Below are 26783 nucleotides of genomic sequence, written 5' to 3' on the forward strand. Positions count from 1 at the left end.
TTAATCTGCCAAAGCAAGAAGCATGCTATTTTTCTTTAAACAGTTTTTGTCCTCTGCTTAATGTAGCAATTTCAACTTTTCTGAGCCACTGTTTCTTTTGTCTTAATGTTGTTTAAAAAATGTCATCCATTAACTAGACTTTTATCTTACCCATATGTCTTGTTATTTAATAAGGAATGCACAGACATTTCTCCACATAGCCTTGGGGTGTAAATAAGTACACAAAAATACAATGCCTTTTACTAGAACAGACTCGCAACGTCAGCAAGTTTAGTGATAACCAAAGAATAACACAAATGGCAGCCATCCCATTCTAAGAACAAACGGAATGCCAGTTTCAACTCGTGTCCCATAGCAAACATTCATAATAGAGACCATTTCTTTACTTAAGCAATAACATTTATGGAAGTTATCTATTATGTAATGATTACCTACACATTCAGTGCACAGCTGTTCATACACTCTTCAGTTAACAAAATGTAAAGATTGGGTTGACCGTAACATGTAATACAAGGATGCATCATGAACTTCACAGTAAAAGATCATCCTTATGTTGCATAAAGTGATTTAATTTTATTCTTTTAAATTTCCTTTCTAATTTTTTTCTGAGGTGCTAGTTTCATATTCTGTAGACCTGTGACTTATTCACTTTAAAATAGTTGTCATGTCCCAGTGTCCATTAACAGGTGAATAAAGAAGGTGTGGGTTATATACAATGGAATATTACGCAGCCATCCAAGGTGATGAGATCTTGTCATGTGTCAGAACAGGGATGGATCTCGAAGGTATTATGCTAAATGAAGTCAGTTGGGCAGAGAAAGACAAATACCATATGATTTCGCTCCTATGTGGAATCAAAAAACAAAACAAAACAACAACAACAAAAAACACAATTAAATGAGGAAACAAACAAAACATAGTATCCGACCTAGAAATACAGAGAACATGCCGACCGTCAGGGGTTAGGGAGGAAGGCAAAAAAGGGTGACGGGGTGTGAGAGATGGAGGCTTCCCGCTACGGAGAGAATAAGTCACTGAGCTAAAATGTGCACCACAGCAAATCAGAAGAATAAAGAAAAAACAGTTGTCATCTCTATGCAGTAGAATCACAGAAGATTGCTAATACTTAGATTATAGCATAAAGGCTCACAAATGTTACAACATGACAAACTGAGTAATGTAAGAGGTCAATTCTTCATTTGAAGTGAAAAGTCACCTGCGAAGTTCAAGTCAGCATGATTGCATGTGACCTGGTTTAAGAGCAGTACATATTTTTAAATAAAAATTAAAATGGTTTAAGAGATTTTTTTTTGCTCTAGTTACACTGTCCACTAACACTATGTCAGGACTACCAAAATCATAATAGTTGAATCCAAACTGATAGGAGAACACATAGATCAAGGAGAAAACCATCCCTCTGTTCTCTGCTAGGAAGCCTGTGCTCAGGTCTCTGTGTATCATTTCAAAGGCGGCTGAAGACCAGGAGAGCAGAAAATGATTTCAAGAATGGTGGGTGTTTTTTCTTGAGGATTAAAAAAAAAAAAAAAAAAAGCTTTATTGAAATGCAGTTGAAGTATACTAAACTGTACCTATTTCAAGTGTAAAATCTGACTAGGTTGTGATGTCTGTATGTCCCGGTGAAGCCATCATCAGCATCAGGCCCCAATGTTTCCTGGTTTCCACTTGTGATCCTCCTCTGCCTCACTCTCTCACCGCATACCTCATCCCCTCGAAGCTGCTGTTCTGCTTCTTGTCACTTGGGATTTGTTTCCATTTTCTAAAATCATATGAATTTATATAAATTTAAAATAAATTACATATAGATGTACTGATTTCTGTTTGCTCTGGCTTCCTCTCCACAACAGACTCATTCTACATACAACCCTGTGAGCACTGACAACTCATTCCTTCTCACTCTAAGCAGCAGACCACCCTATGGCTGTACCACATTTTGCTCATCATATGTACCTCCTGGTGGACAGCTGGGTTGTCTCTACTTTTTTTTTTTTTTTTAAATTACAAATAAAGTGGCTTTGAACATTCATGCACCATTTTGTATAGACTATGCCTTCATTCCATGAGTAGAATAGCAGATTCCTACGGTAAGTATATGTTTTACCTTTTTATTCTCTTTTTTAAGCATTTTGTTTTGAAATATTTTGAACATACGGAGGAGAACATTTTTACAGTGGCCACCTGTATACTCACCATAAAATTTTATCACCAATGATGTACTTGCTTACCAAATACCTATCAGTGCAAAAACACTCTGTCCATCAACCTTCTTTTGTAGATGCATTACAAAGTAAATTGAAGATATTAGTTATAGTCGTCCTATTTCCAGTAAGTGTATCATTACACTTTAGTTTAGTGTTTAGTATCTGTGTGTTTAGTTTAGTGTTTAGTATCTGTTTAGTTTTTTTTCTTGTGATGTAAATTTAACATACGACAAAATGTGCACCAAAGCATAGATTTGCTGAGTTTTGACTAGGTCCAGTCGAGACCCATGTGAAGTCATAGACGATTTTAGCCCCCCAGAACATCGCTCATAGTTGTGCCCAGTCAGTCCGTCCCTACTTCTGCTTCATCCCAAACTGGAAGTTTCATACAGTGCTGGTGAGAATATAAAATAGTACAACCACTTTGGGAGAAGTTCTGGCACTACTTCATGAAAGGAAATATACACTAACCTTAAGATCCCAGTATTTAATTCCAAGGCGTTTACTCAAGATAAATGAGCACGTGGTTCACAGAAAGACTTGCACAAGCACATTTACAGCTTCATTCATACTGGCCTCAAGCTGGTACCAACACTGGAGTCCATCCATATGACTGGACAGACTGACCGTAGGTGATTTAGAAATAAGAGTAAATGAGGCACACCAGAGGAAATCAGGGTATGGGAATCTAAAGGGAAGATGGGATGAATATACTCACTGTTTTGAAATATTTGTGTTTGTCAGGTAAAGGGGATTATGCTTACTCATTGTAGACATTAAAACAAAACTCAATGCAGAAATAGAAGTTATATGAAGGCAGAACTTTGTTGATCTATCTAAGAATCTTATTACAATTCCAGCATTACCTTCGTGGAATGTGCCACCTTGAAGGTGCTGAGTTTCCTACTCCTCAATGGACCATTACTCTTGAATACTTCAGATGATGTTTCACCTTTTTTTTTTTTTAAACTAGAGGAAGAATCTAGAGTTGACTACCAAGATAACTTCAATTCTAACCACTTCTGATCTACCTTCGCTTTCCTTTATCTTTCTGTTTGTTCCTTGTCATTGTCATTAGGGAGGCAGTTGGGAGGCAGTTACCTTTTCACGGAGGAACAAGTAAGGGATGGTGAAGTGAGATCATTTCATCAATATCTCTCAGTGTTGTGTGTTAGAGAAAATTTTTCTTACTTTTAAAAAATTAAGCAAAATTCGTATTTTAAATCCATTACTCTTTACAGATTACTCTTATTGTTTCCATTATGAGCCAAGCTTGTAGGATAGGAATAACTCACATTTGAGTTATGCCTTCATCTTGGCTTGCTGGGAGTGGTTTACAGATCTCTGTCTCTTTATTCTTAATCTGCTCTACCAACAGCCTTCAACAGACCGGAAAGCTGAAAATCAACTTGACCTCTCTCTTCATCTCACACTCAGCAAATCCTCCAAGCTTTGCTTTCAAATTATATTCAGAACATGACAACTTTCATCACTACTTGCTAACAATAGATTTCCATTCCTTCCATGCCCCACCCCCAACGGCGATTCACCAACAAATTGCCAGAGCAATATTTTTAAACTTCAAAACCTTCCCATTTCCTTCCAACCCAAGGCCAAAATTCTTAAGCCGACCTCGAAGGCACTGCAGATCTGGACTCAGTGGCCTCTGATTTCTCCTCCTTATTGGCTCTACCTGGATCACTCCACACACCATCTCCCTGCTGTTCCCCATGCATTCTGTTCATATTCCCACCTGAATGCCATTTGCCAACACATTCACATGGGAGACAACCTCACCCACTGGAAGTGTTGGCTGATCTGCAGTGCTCTTTCTCACTGTGGTCTGTCTTGGGCACCCTATTTAAAATTCAGACCAGCCCTCTTTTCCCCTGACCAGCACTTATGAGACATTTTATCTTGCTATGGCCTTTTTATTTTTATTTATTTTTAATTTTTTATTTTTTATAAACATATATTTTTATCCCCAGGGGTACAGGTCTGTGAATCACCAGGTTTACACACTTCACAGCACTCACCAAAGCACATACCCTCCCCAATGTCCATAATCCCACCCCCTTCTCCCAAATCCCCTCCCCCCAGCAACCCTCAGTTTGTTTTGTGAGATTAAGAGTCACTTAGGGTTTGTCTCCCTCCCAATCCCATCTTGTTTCATTGATTCTTCTCCTACCCACTTAAGCCCCCATGTTGCATCACCACTTCCTCATATCAGGGAGATCATATGATAGTTGTCTTTCTCTGCTTGACTTATTTCGCTAAGCATGATACGCTCTAGTTCCATCCATGTTGTTGCAAATGGCAAGATTTCATTTCTTTTGATGGCTGCATAGTATTCCATTGTGTATATATACCACATCTTCTTGATCCATTCATCTGTTGATGGACAGAACCTAGATGTCCATCAACAGATGAATGGCCTTTTTATTTTTCTACAGCTTTTATCACCTTCTGCCTCTAGACTATGAAAGTAATTTATTTTTTAAAAATTTTTCTCTATTTTGCAATTTTTCTTTCAGTTGCTGAAATGTAGGCACTGATCATTGTCTAATTGCTTCACTGATGTATATAATAAAAGCTCTAAATAATTTCTGTCACTTGAAGGGCATCCAGTAAATATTTGTTGAATGAATTGTAATTTTTTTATATTTTGTAAAAATGCTTTTGTCTTTGGGGTTTGATATTTTTTTCAACTATGTTGCAAGATTTTTTATATGCATAATTTGATAAAGATAGGCTTTATAGTGAGTGAAAGGTATAAATCTAATTCTATATTCCAAGAAATCTGACACATGAATACACCACGTAACCCACCACTCTATCATGTTATAAAACAGTGCAAATATTGATTTGATTTTCTCCATGGTTGAAAAGTTTAGCATATCCCTGACCTGTATACAATCACATAGCAAAACCATATAAAATGTACTTCTCCTTTTACTCATCCTGATATCTTTGAGTCTCATTCATGTTGCGGAATGTATCCATATTTTATTCTTTTTTTTTTTTAATAAAGATTTACTTATTTACTTTAGAAAGACGGGGGTCGAGGGACAGAGAGAGGAAGCAAAAGAGTGTTAAGCAGACACTGTGTTGAGCACGGAGTCCAATATGGGGCTCGATCTCACGATCCTGAGATCATGACCTGAGCTGAGATCAAGAGTAGGTCCCTTAACTGACTGCCATGCAGGCATCCCTCGGTGGTTTGTTCCTGGTGAAATTTACACTTCTCTCATTTTCATGCTACGATACAAATGGTAGCTTATAAATTAGGATTCTAGATTTTTCAAATTTAGATTTTTCAAAAGGAAAAAAGGATGTATTTATCCATCTACTGCTGGCCTTATAGATGTATGCCACTTAACATTTTTGATATATGCAATGTGCCAACTGAGAGGCCCACAAACAGGATTTGAAGTTTCCTTCTGTGATTACCCATTTTTCCTCTTGTGTACATGTGCTCCATTTCCCAAAGGAATGATGGATGGAAATGTGTATGGATTGATCTAATCTGTCCCTGCACTTTGATATCTTTTGATTGTCTTAAAAGCTCCTGGTGCAATTTGCCCTCAGAGAGTCATCGCTTCCACTTTGGCTTCCAAGGCTCCTGCTATCCTTCATTTTGTTTAACAAATATCATTACTGACACTCATATTTCCCACAGCTCTGGCAATTTTATCCTAAAGAAGCCCACATGACTTGAAGTGATCCCTAAAATTAATTTTCCATGCAACTTTTGTCATTTGGGCTGAAGTGATTTTAGGCTGAACTGATTTTTATTAAAATGCTGAACCCAGTGCTGGCCTCACTTATGGTCTCCTTAATTGCAGTCAGATACCAGTCGGGCTGATTCAAGAGGTAGAGCTTTTCAATGTCAGGAGATTATTTGAACGTGATAATGTATAGGGTTTCATAAATATGGTCTTCTGTATCTCCACAGAAACACTCTCTCATATATAATCAATGCACTCAAATCTCATATTAAATAAACGACCATGTCAAAGTAGCAAATATAAGGATGAAAATAAGTATGTTATTTAAATATAAATAAACAGGCATTATTTTAAATGGTTAAGTAGAGTGTCGGGAATTGAACTTTGGCACTGTAGTATCAACAAAACCCTTTCTTGAAATTAAAAAAAAAAAAAGGATTCATAGAGATAAGAGATTTGAGAATAATTTATATTTCCTCCAAGTCAAGTTTCAAGAAATTGTTCATAAGGTTGTCCTTTATACCCTTCATAGTTGACGGCCCAAACAAAACATACTCTCTGGGCTAATTGTTTGAGTCATAAATGTAAAGATGTTACAAGTGACAAGAAAGGTAATTGAATAGAGGAAAGCGTTTATATTGTTAAGCAGCATTGGTACCATTATTCAATTTGCTTGTCCTGAACCAGAACAGACCAAGTGTCAGACCAGAAGATGCTCCAAACTTCAGAACAAATTTGCCAAATTGGAGGGTTCCTAGAGCCAGTCTCACAGCCATGTCATTCAAGTCCATTCCCAGAAGCACTGTTTGAAAACAATTACGTGCTGCAATGAAAACAGGGAGCCTGGCAACAAACTTGAGATTGGCGTAGGAGGGGAGAAATCGAGGGAAGCTGACTCATGGGAGACATGAGCTGGAGCCCTGGAAGTTTAGAGAAATGATGCCAGAAGGAGTCAAGGGCAGTGGCAAGGTGCTGAGTAGAGAGCAGGGGAAGGGTCACTTCATAATTGTTAAGACTGGGCATGCCCCGCTTCTTAAAGCTCCTAAGTTACCCACCGATGCACACTTCAGTTTTGAGTCTCCTGAACCCAGCTGCTTGTATTTTGTGGGAAAATAAATACTATAAGTTTTATCTTTTTTTGCTGGCTAGAAAATTGATCCATGACTAACTCCATCTACAAAACGATTTTGAGATGCATTTTGGAGACTTTCTGGTCTCATCTGGGTCTTGGTTGCTCTTTACAGTATCCATGCTTGAGCATAGCAGTGATTTCTGGGTGGTGAAGCTCATGTTGAACAAATTTAGAGGAGATACTCTGCCGTTGCCTGTTATGCAAACAAACAAATTTGTATTGTGAGGCCAACTTCAGTTTTCCTTTTACTTAAATGCCCATGCATCACTCCAATGCAAAGGAAAAAGATAAGCATAAGCCTCAGCGGTAGAGTCTTTCTCGAACTCCAATATTCAGATCTACCCGAAGTGCTGCAGAGTTGTGGGCAGGCTGGAAGGCTGCTGTTTGCACTGTGAGTGATCGAGAGACTGGAAATTAATCTGGAGGGATCCTGCATTTTCTCCTTGATAATGTCCTCTTCAGAGTTTGAAGCTCTTGGTAGGTTTCAACAAAGTTGTTCTCTTTAATAACAACAAAAACAACAAAATGTACCTACTGAAGCTGCTCTGGCCCAAATATATGTATCAACTTGATGTCAGGGAAAAAGTATTGTGATCCTTCCTCTGTTCCACAAAAAAAAATGGAGGGAAAAGCAAAAAAGATTTTATCATGCTAACAGCTGCATCAAACAAATGCATCTTTTTTCTCTTTCTTTTCTTTTAAAAAATTTATTTATTCATTTCAGAGAGAGAGAGAAAGTGCAGGGGGAGGCACAGAGGGAGAGGGAGAGAATCTCAAGCAGACTCCCTGCTGAGTGCGGAGCTGGACGCGGGGCTCCATCCTAGGACCCTGAGATGGACGCGGGGCTCCATCCTAGGACCCTGAGATCACCACCCAAGCCTGCTCAACTGACTGACCTGCCCAGGCGCCCATCTCTGTTTATCTTATTAACTGAAAACCTGTTATGAAAAATGACAGACATCATGTCCTTTTGGTGACTTGTGCGTGTGTGTGTTATGAAGGGGAACAGCATATAAAACCGTTATCTCTCTTTGACTTAAGATAATTTCATTTAAAAATTGTGTAACGAAGGGCACCTGGGTGGCTCAGTGGGTTAAAGCCTCTGCCTTCGGCTCAGGTCATGATCTCAGGGTCCTGGGATCGAGCCCCACATCAGGCTCCCTGCTCAGCGGGGAGCCTGCTTCCTCCTCTCTCTCTGCCTGCCTCTCTGCCTACTTGTGATCTCTGTCTGTCAAATAAATAAGTAAATCTTTAAAAATAAAGTGTGTAGCGAAAATCATAAATATCGGTTAGAGCTCTATTTATAAATAAGAAAGAAGACATTAGTTTAGAAAAGGACACTAGTTTTATCTGAGATTTATGAATAGACTCTTCCTTCAATCAAAATATACCCTTTTATTTATTTATTTTATTTTATTTTTATTTTTTAAAAATGTTTTATTTATTTATTTGACAGAGAGAGACGCGGCAAGCCGGGGAACACAAGTAGGGGGGATGGGAGAGGGAGAAGCAGGGATCCGGATGCGGGACTCGATCCCAGGACGGTGGGATCATGACCTGAGCCCAAGGCAAATGCTTAACGACTGAGCCACCCAGGCGCCCCGAAATATACCCCTTTTAAAAGTCAAGTTTGCATTCTGTTTTTTGTCTGTTTTTATACATTGTGTTTGGAAGGCACCAGTAGGAAGGGTGGACTCATGGTTTTGACTTGGTGACAGATTTCATCAAGAATGAAAAATTCTCTACTAGGGGAAAGTGGGACTAGTGAAGTAAACAGCCTCTCTTGAAATTCAGAGAACGTTCTAATAATTCAGTTTTCCTGATGAGCCACAGGTCGTTTGTTTGCTTTGTAAAGAAAGTGTTTCAAATGAGGTGGCCTCGTGGAGTTTTTCTGCTTCTAGGTATTCGTGGCAAAGAATAGCAATATGCATGTGTATGAAGAAGTAAATGGTGTGCACAAAATGGCCTTTTAAATCACTGCCTAGAGTTATTGTGAAGTATTGACTTTCTTGCAATAAATTTACTTTTCAGGTTCTCCGCCGCCATCTGAATTCCAATGTGACGCGAATGAAGAGGTGACACTGGGTGACTGGCATTCCCGTCTTGCCGCCAGCCCCTGGCTGGGCACCCACACGTGGAGTGCCACTGATCGTTGGCCGCGCTAAATCATCCTATCCACCAGCCTGCTCTGCGGAGGATGTGTCTGACACAGGCCCGGAGAGCATTCCCTAAGTCATTCTGTGTTGTGCTGTTTACTCAAGTGTTTGACTTTTGGACTCTATTTGCTAATGGTTCTGCAAACCTAGGCTATAAAATCTACCCAGAGTCATTCCTCCTTCTCAATTCTGGTCTCAGGCTGGTTATGGACAATTGGTTTTCCTTCTCTGAGAGGCTTGGGTTTACTGTTTGGGTTTTGTTTTGTTTTGTTTTGTTTTTTGTTTTTTGTTTTCCAATTAGGAACATGGAGATGGATTCCATTTTTTTTTTTTAAACTACTATCTTCAATATGGTTCGATTTGTACAGTTTGTGAAGATATTTTTTTAAAGATTTTTTTATTTATTTGACAGACAGAGATCACAAGCAGGCAGAGAGGCAGGCAGAGAGAGAGAGTGGGGGAGGCAGGCTCACTGCTGAGCAGAGAGCCCGATGTGGGGCTCGATCCCAGGACCCTTTGATCATGACCTGAGCCGAAGGCAGAGGCTTCGACCCACTGAGCCACCCAGGTGTCCCAAAGATTGTTTTAGTTTTACTTAAACAAAGGGACAGATATGACACTTTACAAAATTTTATAGGCAAGATTTCAGCACATGATCATGAGAAAAAGTATACTATGGGAATAATAAAAATACAGAGATACATTATGGTCTTTTAAACACCAAAGAAGCTGAAAAGAGGCCACACAGACGTGAAAGCAATATCCACCTGCTGGAGCTGGTCCTTCTTTCTCTAGAATACATTGGAGCAATTTGTTGGCTACTTTTAATTATCCTTTTGAAAAGTATATGGAATTCCAGACTTACTCAGTCGTACTGGTGTGCTGTATGAGTTTTCTCTTCATCAATCAGATTTGTCAGGATTCATTTGGGATAGGAACTACAAACTCAGAGAAATAAAAGTTTTGATATTTAATTTGCTTATGACATTCTAAAAATGTCAGAAACAAAGTTGAGTAAAGCAATTGTGTTTAAAATTTCCTTTCCAATGTACGAAAGGACATATCTCCGACAAATGAGATCCTATGCGGGCCCAGGTTATTTCCTGGTTGAAAGCCTCTTAAGAAGGTTTTAACAGTAAGGTTAACTCCTTAAATTTACCATAACAATATTTATGCTGACTTTTCTACTGAAATCACTTTCACGGAATAACTTCAGGATGCATCTCCAAGAATTCATACCACAGCTGGGACCCCTCGAAAAGAAAGTCCAAACTCCAACAGCATCTTAGAGATAGGTTTTCACAGAATGGTGGGCACGGTGAGAGCATCATTATGAACAAATAGCAATATGCAAGTGAGGGACTAAAGACATGACCCTTAGGGGATGCCTGAGTAGCTCATTCAGTTAACTGTCTAACTCTTGATCTCAGCTCAGGTCTTGATCTCAGGGTGGTGAGTTCAAGGCCCAATTTGGTCTCCGAGCTGGGTGTGACCCTTAGTTTCCTCTGCTGTTTTCAGTCATTCTTATAAATGCAGTTGTATTCTCAATTTTTTAATATATAAAAGAACAACATATTGCCTTACCCATTATTTTATATCGGTACTGCAACATATTAGGTATGCATGTCTCACAATAAGATTGTTGTCTGCTATAAACTGCATAACTAGGTTGTGTAATGCACTTGGATACTCTTAAATGAGGGAGGTTTCTACTTCACCAGACACAACTGAGTCCTTCCTTTCCCTCCTAAATTCTATCTGCTCCTAGGGTGATTGCAATAGGCATGAGGATGTAAAGACTCACATCCTCACTTCACAGACATTTGACTTTCCAAATGCAATATCTATCCATTTCTCCTCAACTCTACAGTGTTAAACAATTTGATGGCCTTTTTTTTTTTTTTTAAATGAAGATAAAATTTAAGTACTCTGGATTTTGACAGATACAATCGATGAAGAATCACTCTGATAAAGATGTACAATATGCCAAAGTTCTCTTATATTCCTTTCATTAAATCACCATAACTCACTGGTAACTACTGCTCTGATTTCTGATTTTGCTTTTCTTCATACATGAAAAATCATAAAATATGCACCTCACCTAAGTGGAATTACAAAGTATGCATTCTTAAGTCTGGCATAATGTTTTTGAGATTTGTCTACAATGTTCATTCAATTTTTTTTCCTTGCCAAATATAAGTGCTTTGAAAGAATTTACCAAAATTCGTTTATCCATTTTCCTGTTGATCAATACTTGTATTGATTCCAGTTTTTCATCATTATGATAAAGCTGTGATAAACACTTTTGAGCAACTATTTTTGTGGATGATGTAGATTTTCATGTCTCTTGGATAAATAAATACCTAGTTCAGAACTGTTGGGTAATAGAGTTAATACATGTTTAGCTGTATAGGAATTTCTATAGTTTTTTCTAAAATGATAGTGCCATTTTATACTTCACCAGCAGTGTATAAAAGTTCCAGTTGTCGTATATCCTGACCAAGGCTTGGTATTGTAATTGTTTTTAATTTAGACATTTCAATAAAGGTAAAAATGTTTAAGTAGCATTTTCCTCATAACTAATGATGGTTAGCCTTTTTAATGTTTATTCATATCTTCTTTTGTTAAGTGTCCACTAAAATCTTCTGCTTATTTTTTACTGGGTTGCATATCTTCTAATAATGAATTGTAAGTGCTCTTTATATATTATGGATACATTTATTCATATTAATATATCGAGAATATTTTTGCCTGTGTTTTAGTCTATCTACTTATTTTCTTTTTGTTGCCTTTGAAGAACATTTTAATAAAGTCCAGATTATTGATGCTTTCTTTTACAATTTATGATTTTTGTGTAAGAAATACTCCCCGGGTTGCAAAGATATTTTTATTTGTTTTCTCCTAGAAGTTTTGTAGTTTTAGCTTTTCCCATTTAGGCCTGAACCCAATTTGAATGATATTTTTGTGTATGCTGTTAATAAAGTCAATCATTATTTTTTCCCCATATAGATAACCAGCTCTTCTAGACACAGTTATAATAACTTTTCTTTATCCTTTGAAGTGCCACCTTTGGGAAAAATCAATTGACTACATATGTATGGGTCAACTTCTGCTCTCTCTACTCTGTTCCTTTTACATCTGTCTCTCTTGACTCTAATACCACTGTTTTAGTTACTGTGACTCTACTCATTTTGAAGTCAGATAATGCAAACCCTCTAACTTTGCTCTTCTTTTAAAAAATTTGCTATAGTGATTCTAGATTTTTTTAAGTTGATACATTTTAGAATCACATTGCAATATCTACAGAATGTTCTGTAGGAATTTTGATTGCGATTGAGGTGAATTTATAGATCGTTTTGGAAGAACGGACATTGTAGAAATAGTGATTCTACATTATTTTTAGTGTTTTTTTAAAAAATCTCAGTGACTTTGTATTTTCAGTGAAAAGATACTTTTTATATATTTTTGTTAAATTTATTCCAAAGTATTTTATTTTTAAACCTTTTTAAGTAAGTGTTTATTTTCCTCTTATTTACTGTTAAGTGTATAAAAATACAGTCCCTTTTAATTTATTAACTTTTTATCTTTCAACAATTGAACACTCAGATACTAGTTTAAGTAATTTTGAAATTTCTTAGAACTTCTCATGTAAACAATCCTGACACCTGCAAATACAGACAGCTTTACTTTTGCAGTCTAAATGCATTTTCCCCTTTGGCTTATTGTGACAGGGTGGTGCACAGGTCCAATGTTGAACAGAAATGGTGTGAGTGTATCTTGTTAATGAATTTAGGGTGAAATATTCATTATTTAATCACTAATTATGTCCTTTATTAGCATGAAGACATTTCTTTCTATTCCTCGTTTGCCAAGGATGAAATAAATTCAAAAGAGCTCATTTATTTTATTTACCTATTACATTTTTGAATTTTCAAGTGTTAACCCAACATTTTCTTTTAAGCACTGCTTTAGCACCATCCCATACATTTTAACATGTGGAACTTTTATTACAATATATAGTTCAAAATATTTATTGATTTCTGATTTTTAATTTCTTCTTTGACCCAAATATTATTTAGAAGACTATTCAATTTATACATATTTTCAAATAGTCTCGGTATTTTTTGTAAACTCTTACAGTTATGGATTTCTAATTCAGTTCTATTTGGTCAGAGAACACACTGTAAGATTTCAATTGTTTAAAATGTATTGAGACTTGTTTAATGACCCAATACATCGGTCACTCTTGGCAAATATAATAAAGTACACTTGACAAGGATATTTTTTTCACTGTTGAGCACAGTGCTCTATAAATATCAATTAAGCCATTCATCTTTTCATTGATGTTTTTTCTAGATATTTTATCACCTACCTAAGAGTGGGATTTTAACACTCACTCCTACTATGGTTGTGAAATTATCTACTTCTCACTTTGCCAATTTTTATTTCATCTATTTTGAGGTCTTGTTAGTAGACAAGTCTACATTTATGATTGTTTTGTCTTTCCAATGAATGGATCCTTATGTGGTTATGAACTGGCCCTCCTTATCTCTGTAATACTCTTTGTCTTCATGTCTACAATTCTGATATTCTTCTAACCATTATAGACTTCATTAACATAAATGTGTTTTAAGTGCATTTCTTAGGAATAGCATATAATTTTATACTAAGCTACTCTAATAATCATTGCTTTTCAATGAAATAATTTGGTGTATTAAAAGAATATATATGTTTATGTCATTACATTTAAGTCTCCTAATTGGTCGTTTTTTTCCCTGTTCATTCTCTCTATTTTATGTGGTCCTATTGCTTCCTTACTGTCTTCTTTTGAAGCATTTGAGTAATTTTCAGAAATTAGTTTTATCTCTTGTATTTTTATTTATTTCTTCTATTAATTTTTATTTTTTCTACTAGGAATCACCACTTATATTCTTATTTTTTCACAATCTACTGGTATGTACCATCTCATGTGATATTTAGAAAAATGTAACCATAAGTGTGTGTTGACTAACCCATCATTTTTTAGGCTACAGTTATTTATGTGTTGTACTAATAAACTTTGAAAACCCCACGAAAATGTTATCATTTTTGCTTCAAATGGTTGTACATATTTTAAATAAAGAGAAAATATGGTCTTTTGTATTACATCATACATTCACCATTTCTGGGGCTATTTCTTTCTGAAATGCAAGGTCCCCACTGGTATTAGTTTTTTGACTTTAAGAACTACCTTTAGTGTGAGAGAATAGGAATGTCAAATTATCTTAATTTTCCTTTATTTGTGAATATTAATATTTTGCTTCACTCCTGAAAGATATTTTTACTGGACAGAATTCTAGGCGAAAGTTTATTTTCTTTTAACATGTAAAAGAAGACCTTTTATATAATGATGCCAGAATCAATTCATTCAGGAAACAAAATAAGTATAAATGTAGATATGTCTAACAATAAACCTCAGAAACTCTGATTCAAGAATCAATAAAATGAGAGGTAAAATCATTAAGTCCACAATCATAGCAGGTTTTAACATTGCTCGCTAAACAGTTGATAAAATACCTAGAAAAAAAATAAAAATGTAGAAGACATAATTGATATTTGTAGAACTCTCTGCACAACAACTACAAAATCAACCTTCCTTTCAAATACATGTTCTTATGTTCACCAACATAGACTCTGTATTGGGTCACTATGCAAGTTTCACTTTTTTCTGCCTTAGGTTAATTCAAATGAGAGTTTAAGAGGCATTCTCATGATTAGTACCTTGCAGATAATGTATCGTTTTTGTTTGGCTACTTTCAAAATATTTTCTTAATTTTTGCTTTTCAAAAGTTTGACTACGATGTATCTAGGTCTGGTTTTCATCACATTTATGGTTGGTGAGCTTCTCAAATGTTTAAGTGTATGTCCAATACTCCACGTTGAAAGTTTTTAGCCATTGTAGATCCAGGGAGTTTTTGCTGACCTGCACTCTCTCCTCTCCTTTGGGTTGGCAATTACCCATAATTTAGATCCATTGACATTGTCAGTAGTGTCCTTGAGGCCTGATTATTTCATTCCATTTTTTTCTCTTCTTCAATTTAGATCATTTCTCTTTCCTCCAGCGTCTCCATCAGGTTATCAATTAATTCAGTGAGTTTTATATTTTATTTTTTCTGTGTATTTCAGGTGACATTATCTCCAACACCAGCTACAAGGCTTGGGGTCACATGACACATTCTGAGCCATTCAGTGTAGTCACCTTCCATTCTCTTCTCTCCACCCAAAGAATAGTTTAGAAAAGGGAAGATGATACAAGTCAGGTGGTAAGTGACCATGAACCTTTACTTTCTGGAATTTACATTGAACTCTCAGAGATAAGGACACTCTCCTCTTCTGACCTCTGAGTTGTGATTATTTGATCTGGAACCTTAAAAGTAGTGTTCATTTTAAAATGCGTATCAGCTTTGCCAATGTCCGCTCAAAAACCTTCTGGTAGTTTTCAGTCTTATTTATTAATTTTATTTCATTTTATTTATTTATTTTTTTAAAAAGATTTTATTTATTTATTTGACAGAGAGAGATCACAGTAGGAGAGAGGAAGGGAAGAGATCACAGAGAGAGAGGAAGGGAAGCAGGCCCCCTGCCGAGCAGAGAGCCTGATGCGGAACTTGATCCCAGGACCCTGAGATCATGACCTGAGCCGAAGGCAGCGGCTTAACCCACTGAGCCACCCAGGCGCCCCTTTTCAGTCTTATTTAAAGTAAAAGCAAATGATTCTTACTATGACTTAAATTGTTCTAGATTATGTCACCACCCAATCTACCTTCCCCAGTTTTATTGCTTAGTTCTGTCCCCTTATTACTCTGCTCTAGCCATTCGGGCTTCTCTAGTCTCCCTGAACCACATGAGGCACACGCTAGCTTCAGAAGCTCTTTCTTGGTTTCCCTTTGCTTAGAAGCTTTTCCTGGAGATATCCTCAAGGCTCCTTTCTTGAATGCTTTCTAGTCCCAGGACAAATACTGTCTTAGAAGAGGCTCTTTTCCTTGACAAACTTTCCCGGCAACCCTACCCAAAACACTTCCTCGTCATCATTTTTTCCTTACCCTGAATTATTTTTCACTTTTTCACCAAATATACACACACACATACATACATACTACTTGTATACAATAGGCACTTAAAAGATACTTTCTGAATTAAGCCAACAGAGATTACTATTTAGGGTCTGAGATTAAAGTCAACTGGAGAATTCAGAGCCAAAGGTAATAACTGATAATGTCAGTTGAGTCCTGACTCTAGCTATGTCTAAAGGTAGACTTATTTCTTTTTTTCTATATTAGTATTAGAGCCACTTTTTTTTTTAATAAATTCCCTTTCACTTCTTTTTTTATTTGTTTGTTTAAATGAGTTTGAGCTGGGTTTTCATTTTCCTTCAGAGAAATTCTAAACAATATTCTTTATTATTATTGTCATTAATGTTACTTTTGCTTTTTATTCTTCCAGGGCATGACAATTTGCATTTTGTGTGTGAATATGCCAGGCAAAACAATATTAGAAGGATCATTTTGTTATCATCACCACCTACAAATTGGTATTTGAAGTTGTCAGAAAATTGTCATGTCTACTCAGTAATCAAAGTGAAAAAGAGAAGTTATTTGGTAAATATGGGCTTTAAAAAAGAGTCCCAGTTAACTGCTTATGGAAGTGAAATGATATCACATGCTTATATATGTATGTGGGGTTTTTTTTATTCTTTTCATGCAAAGATTTTTGTGCTCCATTTCAGAGGATGGCCAGAAGCACATGGAAGGACAAAATGGAACATTTTATCAAGTTTCAGATTTGAGCACTCTAAGTTAGTTTTTCACAGAAAAATTCCATGTACAATTAAAAACCAAAAAAAGTTTTATAGATTATAAGAGATTATAACTGAAAAAAGTAACAAGCCGTATACCAATTAAATATAGCATAAGAAGATTAAATATAGCATAAGAAGATCCAAGAATAAGTGCCGTTTAATCTGAACCATAGAGATAAGTAGATTTTTCAAACAGTAAAGATAAAAGATGTATACGCTGGGGAAGAAAAAGGGAAAGAAATAGCAGACTGCATTAAAGAACCAGAGTATAACTTTTGGCATGATTGAGCAGATGATGAAAGATACTTTGGGGTTAGATCTTAGAAGTCTTGCAGCCATGCACAGATGTCAAGCTGTACTCTTCAGGAATGGGGGGTTCCCAGAGGGTTGGAAACTAGAGAGGACTGACTGCAACATACATTATAGAGCATAACATGTTAGAAATGTATGGGATAGGTTGGAAGAAGAATATACAGAAACTTACTTTCTCAGTATTGGATAACGTGAACCTGACCCAAAGCTTTAGGACTAAGCTCAGAGAAGGATGTTTCTATTTCATTTCCCAAATATCCTCGTGCTACGTATTGGTCATTCAGAATATTTGCAATCCCTTCTTTTTCCACACTTCTTTATAAAATTTCACCTATTTACATGCTTTTCAGAGACTCTCAGGCAATCCCTCCTCTCTACACCTTGGGAATTTTTGTTTATTTAACACAGCGGAGCTGTCTTCTTGAGGAAGGCATTGTCTCTCTACTCACTATTAGATATACTTCTGTGCTCTCTAGAAAAGGAGTACAAGAAGCAAAAAAGAATTATTGTTAGAACTTCATTGCCAAAGGAAACCAATATGATTCAGATACAGAATCACATTTTATTCACATAGGCAACTCATTTAAAAAGAATATATTACTGAAATTAATTAGAAACTTCCACAGAATATAGCTCTTTGAAAATAACATAGAAGTATTCATTATACAAAAGAAATAAAAACATGAACTATTTTTGTCTACAATTACCAAATTGGCTGAGTTTTTGTACCTTAGATTTTTTTTTTTTTAATTCCTTTATAGACTCTCAGGGTTGATCACCTCATTCTGTCAGTTACCTTCTTCAAGATATATCTTGTTGTTGTTGTTGTTGTTTTTCTTTAACTCTTCTTTTCTTATTGCCACTCCCTTGCCCCTACGGCGTTTCACTTGATTTTTAAATCATTACTACAGTTTCATTTTGCAACACTCTTTTTTCTCCAACTGTATACCTTGGATTGATCTTCCTGAGGAAATGCTTCCACATGTCTCTGCAAGGTTCATGATCGCTCCTTTCTTCACTGATACCGTTAAACCTTAATTGCACTGTAAATTTATAAGTTTGTTGATAATCTTGTTACCCCATTAACCGAATTCCACATTCTTTTATCCTAATCCCTCTTCCAAATCCCCTTTTCCTAATATTTCCTAATATTTTCCTAATACATTGAGTTCATTGAGTATTGTCTCCTTACTGCCAACCTTTTACATCTCTCAGCCTTTATTCAAACTATTAAATGAAATGCCCTGGGTCTTCCTGGTTTCAGTTAAAGCAAAGTCTAAACTCTCATTGGAGATCTAAACCAGAGTGTCTCAAGGAAGAGTGATCAATTCCTTGACCTGTAATCCCCTGGGTGACTGGCTGGGAGGCATTGCTCCACTTGGCCAATTCCATCATTCTGATTTCTCCAATGGTCCACCTTCACCAATATCTAGTTTTTATGTTCATCTGTATGATCAAAATATCTACATTGCAGTGGTCATGAAGAAGAAATCTTGACATTTGCTCTGTAAGCAATTTTCTTTAAAGCAAGTAAGGCTGTATGTATCAATTCTTTACAGATCCATTCAGTGAAGGCTTAATGATGTAGCTATCTAACTTCTCACAATGGAAGAACTGGAAATGTATGCTTTAGATATAAAGTCATATTTCTTCCTTAAATTCCATTATTATGGCAAATAGGGAAATGAACTTTGCTGGATACCTGTGATACACTCCTCTTCACTTACTAAAATTATAACCATTCTTAACATTTTCTAATTATATTTCTTCTTACAGTTTCAAATGCTTCTCTGTTATCTGACACAAAAACTTGGAAAATGGGTCTATATTTTATTTTTTTAAAAAAGATTTTATTTATTTATTTGACAGAGATCACAAGTAGGCAGAGAGGCAGGTGCGGGGGTTGGGAAGCAGGCTCCCTGCTGAGCAGAGAGCTCCATGCAGGGCTTTATCCCAGGACCCTGAGATCATGACCTGAACTGAAGGCAGAGGCTTAACCCACTGAGCCACCCAGGCACCCCTCATATTTTACTTTTTAAAAATCAACTTTATTAAGATCTAAATTAATATGATAAGCAACTATGTTTTTTTTTTTAAAGATTTTTATTTTATTTATTTAATAGAGATCACAAGTAGACAGAGAGGCAGGCAGGAGTGGGGGGAAGCAGGCTCCCTGCCAAGCAGAGAGCCCGATGCAGGGCTCGATCCCAGGACCCTGAGATCATGACCTGAGCCGAAGGCAGAGGCTTTAACCCACTGAGCCACCCAGGCGCCCCAGCAACTATGTTTTAAGATACATGTTGATGGACTTTGACCATTGTAAATATGCATGTTATTCCAACCACAATCAAATTATAAAACATTTCCATCACCCCAAAGTTCTCCAGTTAATCACACTCTCAATTGGGTCCCTTCTCTGCTTTCTGTCACTATATATTGATGACACATGGAGTCATTACGTGAACATTTTTTTTAACCTTTCTCTTTTCCATCAACAAAATGATTGATATTTACTTATAACATATACACATATATAAATAAACTTTTGGTAATCATAATTTGTGAATTCATTCAACAAATACTTATTAAACTTCTACCTTTTATAAGATACTGAGTGCAAAGCTATCTAACCTGGTAGGTTAAATGAATCACAAGAAAGACAAAGATAGTAAATAGATTCCTGAGAAGACTGAGCCTCTCTTTTAGAAATTTTAAATTCGTTTGTTCTACAATGTGGGATTCTTTATATTAAAAATCTGTATATCATGTGAAAGAATCCAAAAATAATTATGTAACTATCTTGATCCTAAGGAGGTGGGCTACATAATTGATTAGCTTAGCCAGATGATCGAAGTTAGTATCAAAAGTATTCAGTCATATGGACGACTTGTACCGTTTGATATAATTTGATGAGAGGTACTACCTCTGTGATCTTCTTCTGAAAGCAACAGAAGCATAGCTTAATTATAAAAAAACTTGAGCAGAATCCCAATCAAGTCACGTTCCACAAAAGACTTGACCAATTCTCCTTAAGATTGTCAAGGATAAAGCAAAGGAAGTCTAAGAAACTGCCATGGTCAAGAGGAGGCTCAGGAGAGCTCAAGCAATGAAGGACAGAGTCACAGTGAACTGAGTGCTAGGACTTAGCCTCATACAAAGGAGAGCTGGGAAGGCATGCACAGTTTGCCAGAACTTCAGGATTTTTAAAAGAAGCCAGAAACACATTCTTATGTATCTCCCAATTTTCAAACGTTGGCAGCCATTTCAAAAGATTTACAACCGTGGACAGGCCAAAATTATGTGGGCCAAACAAAACATATCTGAGGGCAGAATCTGGCCTGTAGCCTGCCAGTTTTTGACCTCTGCTCTACAATAATAAGATTGATTTTTTAAAAATTGCTTATTAAATCACTCATTTATGTGTAGTCATACTTCAGGCTGGTGTTCAGAGAAACTCAGACTTTTTTCAAACCAGCTGAATGACCTGAAAAATTACACTTTATATGTAAGTTGAGCTAACCTTAAGTTAATTTAAAATGTCCTAATTATAAGTATTTTGTAAGGTTTTTGCTGGAGAAAACTGAAGTTTGAAATCTGGCTATTTTTAGAAATTATGAAGAGGTTTCTGGAAATTTAATTTGATTGGTATTGCAAATAACTGTTGATGAAACCAGAATGGTAGAATCTGTCATGCAGTGTAATTCAGATTTACCAATAGATGGGCCAGGAGGAAGAGAAATAATAATCTTAACTTAGAGCTGGACATTGTTCTTTGTTTCAAAGCATTACTCCATAGGAGAGCTTTGGCCCTTAATTCTTCAAATCAAGGTTGGGGTACCTTGTATATTATTAACAGTACTTATATAGTCAGATATGCCTATGTATGCACACATGTGTGCTTACACAGATATACTCATATTAGAATGCATCCTGCCGTAGGACAGTGACAAGGGATAAGGGCTTTCTGTCAGATTTACTGGATTCACCTCCTTTTAGTCCTGATTTTGAACCATGCCTTTCAATTCTCTAAGCTTCACCTTACTCATCTGTTAAATGGGGCGAGTAGTATTACTCACCTTTCATGGCTTAAAACAATAGAATACCGGGGCACCTGGGTGGCTCAGTGGGTTAAACCTCTGCTCTTGGCTCAGTTCATGATCTCAGGGTCCTGGGATCGAGCCCCACATCGAGCTCTCTGCTCAGCAGGGGGCTGCTTCCCCCTTCCCTCTCTGCCTGCCTCTCTTCCTACTTGTGATCGCTGTCAAATAAATAAATAAATAAATCTTAAAAAAAAAAAAACAATAGAATACCTATAAAGTCCTAAAAACTGTGTTCAGCCCATAACAAACACTCAATAAACAATATATAATATAATTTTGAAAAAACATGTGTATTCATGAAAATATGTATGCTAATTTATGGAGATACATTTGTTCTAATAAAACATCATTTAATATAATTAGTAGTGCCAGAGAAAATAATTTGTCTTCAGTATCTTATTTATACCATTTTTGCTATTTTTCAGATTAATGAATATTATGTTAGTTCATTTGATTAATGACCGGAGCTAGAAAAAAAAGTGTTTGAAGGAGAAAGGGTATTTTCAAGGTCATCGTGAGTGATATTTATTGGAAAGCCAGTGCTGAGGGCATCACTCAATTATGTCGAGTACACAACAGGAAATTGCAAGCAGCATATGTGGACGGGATCCCTGCAGACAATGACATCAGCGGACAAAATGCAGCTGTGGAGAAAGGTCTTGGTATATCAAAAGCACAAATTAAGAACTTCCATTACTGACTATCACACCCACTGAGTCATTAGAAAAGATGTAATTCTGAAGTGTCAATAACTAGGCATTCAGGATATTTGCTTTACCAGACTGAGTCGATAAGGCATCGTATTTACCCTTGACAAGGAGCAAGTTGTTTGGCACAAAAGTGAAGAATAAGCAAAGATAGATGATCTGGGTCTCTGACATAGATCTCAGGCTGTTTGAGGTCAAGGTTTTGTAGTGGTAAAAATGTCAAGTTCCCAAAAGTTTTCCTGTTGTGTTTTGCATTAATGCTGGGTGTGATTCTTTCCAATGAATCAGTTCACTTGTATTATCCCAAGATGCTCTTTTCCTGCACCTGGCATCCATCATCATTTTTACCCATTTTCTCTTGTTAGGTCAGGCCTTTATCACCTGCTACCTGGGTTATCGGAACTGCATTGTAATTGATTTTCCTGATTCTAGCCTCTGCATTTTCATCTATGACATTCTCTCTGCCGTCAGAAAACCTTTAAGAAATGCGATGATTATCATGCCCAGTCTGTTCTCCAGCATCCTTAAAAGCTCTTTATTGTCAATAATACGATCGCAAGTCAAATTGCAATATACTCCTCTTGTCATTCCTGTCCTATTGGAGTACAGACTCATCCTGAAGCTTTCTGGCCCTCTGGATGTCGATATCCTGCTTTGTCAGCTTTGGGTACAGTTGTAATTCATTCTGTGCTTGCCTTTAGAAGCATGCACTCGCCAAAACCTGTCATGTGAAAGCCACTCCTGATAAATAATCATCATTAATAACTACAATAATAATCTATCATTTTGTAGAATGCTAAGTGTCACACTCTTGGCTGAAAGCTTCACGTGAATTGTCTTTCTTTGAGTTATGAGGATACATTATTTTTATCCTCATTTTGTCAATGAAGGTACTGAACTTTGGAGATATTAATAACCTATCCAATGACACAGGTGGTGGTGCCCAAACTTACATCCAGGTGTTTACACTAGGGCTCGTGCAGCTCCCACAGAAATTTATTTTTGCATCTATAAATGTATTTTGCATCATTATGTTGCCTTTTATGGAATGTGCACAGACAGGTCTGTCTCTTCAATTAACTATTTACCCTGAAGGTAGAGACTGATCTTTTTGTTCCTTCCATGTCCAGAAAAAGCATTCTCACTATTTTTAAAAATAAATTAAATGATACACATCTCTATATATTCCTATAATTAAAAGAATGATGAAATCTGAAAAACTGCTACTTTATGAGCCTTTCCTCTGTGATCCTCATTGTGAGATATGCAACAGATGCTATCGTTCCGCTTAAACAATGAAGAAATTACGGTTCCGAGATAAAAGGTCTTAACCAACTTCACACAGTAAGTGGTTGAACGAGGATTTGAGTACAGATATTTTGTTTCCTAATATAATGCTCTATTATCAATCCTGAACTCGCTTTATTTGAAATATCAAGGTTACAAGCATTTGAAATAATCTAGATATCAGAATAAAAAGTCAGTGTTCAAGAAGATTTGGGGCAGCATTTAAAATTGGAAGAATACTTTTGGTCGCTAAGGCTATAACTCGGGAAATAATCCCATCAAAGGCCAAAGGGTCTGAAAAAATAATAACTTCTGAAGTTATGTTTTCACTTATTTGTTTAGGGAGCTAGTTCTCTTCCTTTATTATGCAAGAATGTTGTACCACTTTCTTCTGGCCACTGTTTTGTGATGAGAATTCCACTGTTTAAATTGTCTATTCCTTAAAGGTAAGGCAGTGTCTCTTTCTCTGTGTTTTCAAGATTTTTTTCTTTGTCTTCAGTCTTCCTAAGTTCATTTATGACATATTTTGGCATGGACTTATTTGAGTTTATCCTATTTGGGGTTTGCTCAGCTTCTTAAATATGTAAGTTCATGTCTTTTTCCAAATTTGAGCTTTTAGCCATTAGTTTTTAGAATATATTTTCAGTCCTATTCTTGTTCTCCATTTTTCCTGAAACTCAGATGACATGAAATGTTGGATTTTTGTTATGGTCTTACAGGTTTCTGAGGCTCTGTTCATTTTTCTTTAGTCAAATTTCTCTCTATTATTCAGATTGGGTCATTTTTCTCGTCTGTCTTCAAGTTAACTGGTAATTTTCCACATCCTCTCAGTTCTCCTATTGGGGTCCATTAATGACATTTTTAAATTTTCAGTTTTTATATTTTTCAGTACAATTTCCATTTGATTCTTCTTTATGGCGTGTGTGTCTGTGTGTGTAACTATTGCCTTTGATAAGACACTCTACTTTTTCATTTCCTTCTAGCACATTAGTAACTGCTCATGGAAGCAAGTTTACAATGACTCCTTTTTTCCTTGTCCGAGAATCCCAGCATCTTTGCCATCATAGTGCCAACCTATTGATTATCTTTTCTAATTTAATATGAAATGTCTTCTGGTTTGGAGCATAATAAATGATTTTTTATATATCTTGGATATTTTGAATATTATTTCATGAGAATCTGTTTCTTATATATATCCTGTTTTCATGGTCATCCTTTGACACCATGCCAGCAAGGAAACTAAGCACCATTTGCTGGGTGGGATGATAATTCAGCCTTCCCAGTGTGTCTCTGCAGAGACAATTCTTGTGGCTTCCACTGACACTGCGTGTGTGGGGGGTGGGGACTCTTTATTGTCCAGTGAGGATAGAAGTTCAGATCTCCAGTCAGCCTTCTTTGAAACCACCCCAGTAAGGGATGGAGGAACTTCACAAAAGCTAAGGTAGTTGGTAACACCACTTTGCTGAGAGTTTCTGATCATGAGGCCACACTTTCATTCATGGTATTTGTCTAAAAGTTTTCTGTCTTGTTAGGTTGTTCCTTTCCTGATCCTTTACCTGGAGAGAGCCATTTCCCTTGGCTTTTTTGGTCTGTACCTGTTGATATTTCCAGGTTGGTATCTTCTTCAGCAACCAGTCTGGACTATATTCAGCAATGGGCAGTCCACATCACGTGATTTCCTTAGGTCTGTAGGTTCCTAGAAGGCCTGTCTTTTCCTCTGAATCTTTCAGAATCATCTTCTCTTTGTTTCATATATAATGTCCACAGTTTTTAGTTGTACTTAGTAGGAAGAATAGGGAGAACTCTATCTATTCTATACTGTCCCAAGATTGGAAATCATACACAAGTAGAGGTGACTTTAACCAATACATATTATTTGAGGTCTTCTAGTTGAATAAGATAAATTGGACTCCATGTAGTTAGAATAAAGTAGAGGGCCAGATGCTAGCCCAGAGTGCCCTAATTTTAAAAGTGGTCAGAAGAGGACAAGTCAATATAAATGAGAATGAACACAAATGTCCCAAGAAGAAGAGGAGACCTGAAAGATGCAATATCATGTGAACAAAGGTACCTATGTTTGTCGAGAATATGGAAATGATCAACGGTCGATGCAGAAATGCTGAACTAGGTTGAATGTCATGAATTCATCAGTGTGTTCTTCTTGACAAAATGATTAGTGATTACAGAAAGAGTAGGTGTGTAGTAGTTGGATAGAAATATTTAAACGAAGGGCATCTGGGTGGCTCAGTCGGTTAAGCATCTGTCTTCAACTCTGCTCATGATTTCCAGGTGCTGGGATTGAGCCCCACATCCGATTTCCTGCTCAGCAGGGACTCTGCTTCTCTCTCCCTCTCCTCTGCCCCTCCTCACCACTTGTTCTCTGCCTCTCTCTCAAATAAATTAACAAACTCTTTAAAAAAAAAAGAGAGAGAAATATTTACATGAGTTAAAAAGTGTATGTTGCAGGCAAAACTATGAAACAATAAAAAGATCAGTGGTTTCCAGGGGTTAGTGAAGGGAGGGATAAATAGGACAAGCACAGAGGACTCTGGACAACGAAGCTATTCTGTGTGATACTACAGTGGTAGATTCATGTCATTATACCTCTATCAAAACCTATAGTTTATAACGCCAAGAGTAAATACTAATGTAAACTATGCACTGTGAGTGGTAATGATGTATCAGTGTAGGTTCATCAACTGTAACAAATGTATCATTCTGATGCTGGGTTTTGATAGTGAGAGAGACTGTATGTGTGGGTCAAGGGGATACATGGGAAATCTCTGTACTTCCTGCTCTATTTTTCTATGAATTTAAAACTGCTCTAAAAAAATAAAGTCTATGTCTCTTTAAAAGCAAGAAAATTAATAAATATAGCATCTTCAAGGAAAAAATGTGTATGTTGTTGAGGAATGTGAGAAAGGGACCAATAGACTCTTTTCAAGAAGTTTTGTTCTCAACATGAGCAGAAAATAAAACGGTAACAGAGGAAGAAGTGGGGTCAAAGGGAGCTTTTTTTTCCTTCCTTCTTCTTCTTTTTTTTTTTTTTTAAAGATGTCATCTATTAAGGAGAATGTAGCAAAAGGGGAAAAATGGAAAATGTGTAAGAGGGAGTGCAATTTCCAAAGCAGAAATCCTTCAGTAAATGTAAGATCCAGATACATGAGAGAAGAGGAAGAATCTCAGATAGGGAGACAAAAAGAGTTATGCAAAAAGTCCTCAGTAGGATAACGCAAAAAAAGAATCTGGTTGCAGAAATATCTGTGTCATTTATCTTTTAAGTTATTGACACTCAAGGTCATTGT

This window comes from Mustela nivalis (assembly GCF_964662115.1).
Source record: "Mustela nivalis genome assembly, chromosome: 15".
Lineage (NCBI taxonomy): Eukaryota > Metazoa > Chordata > Mammalia > Carnivora > Mustelidae > Mustela > Mustela nivalis.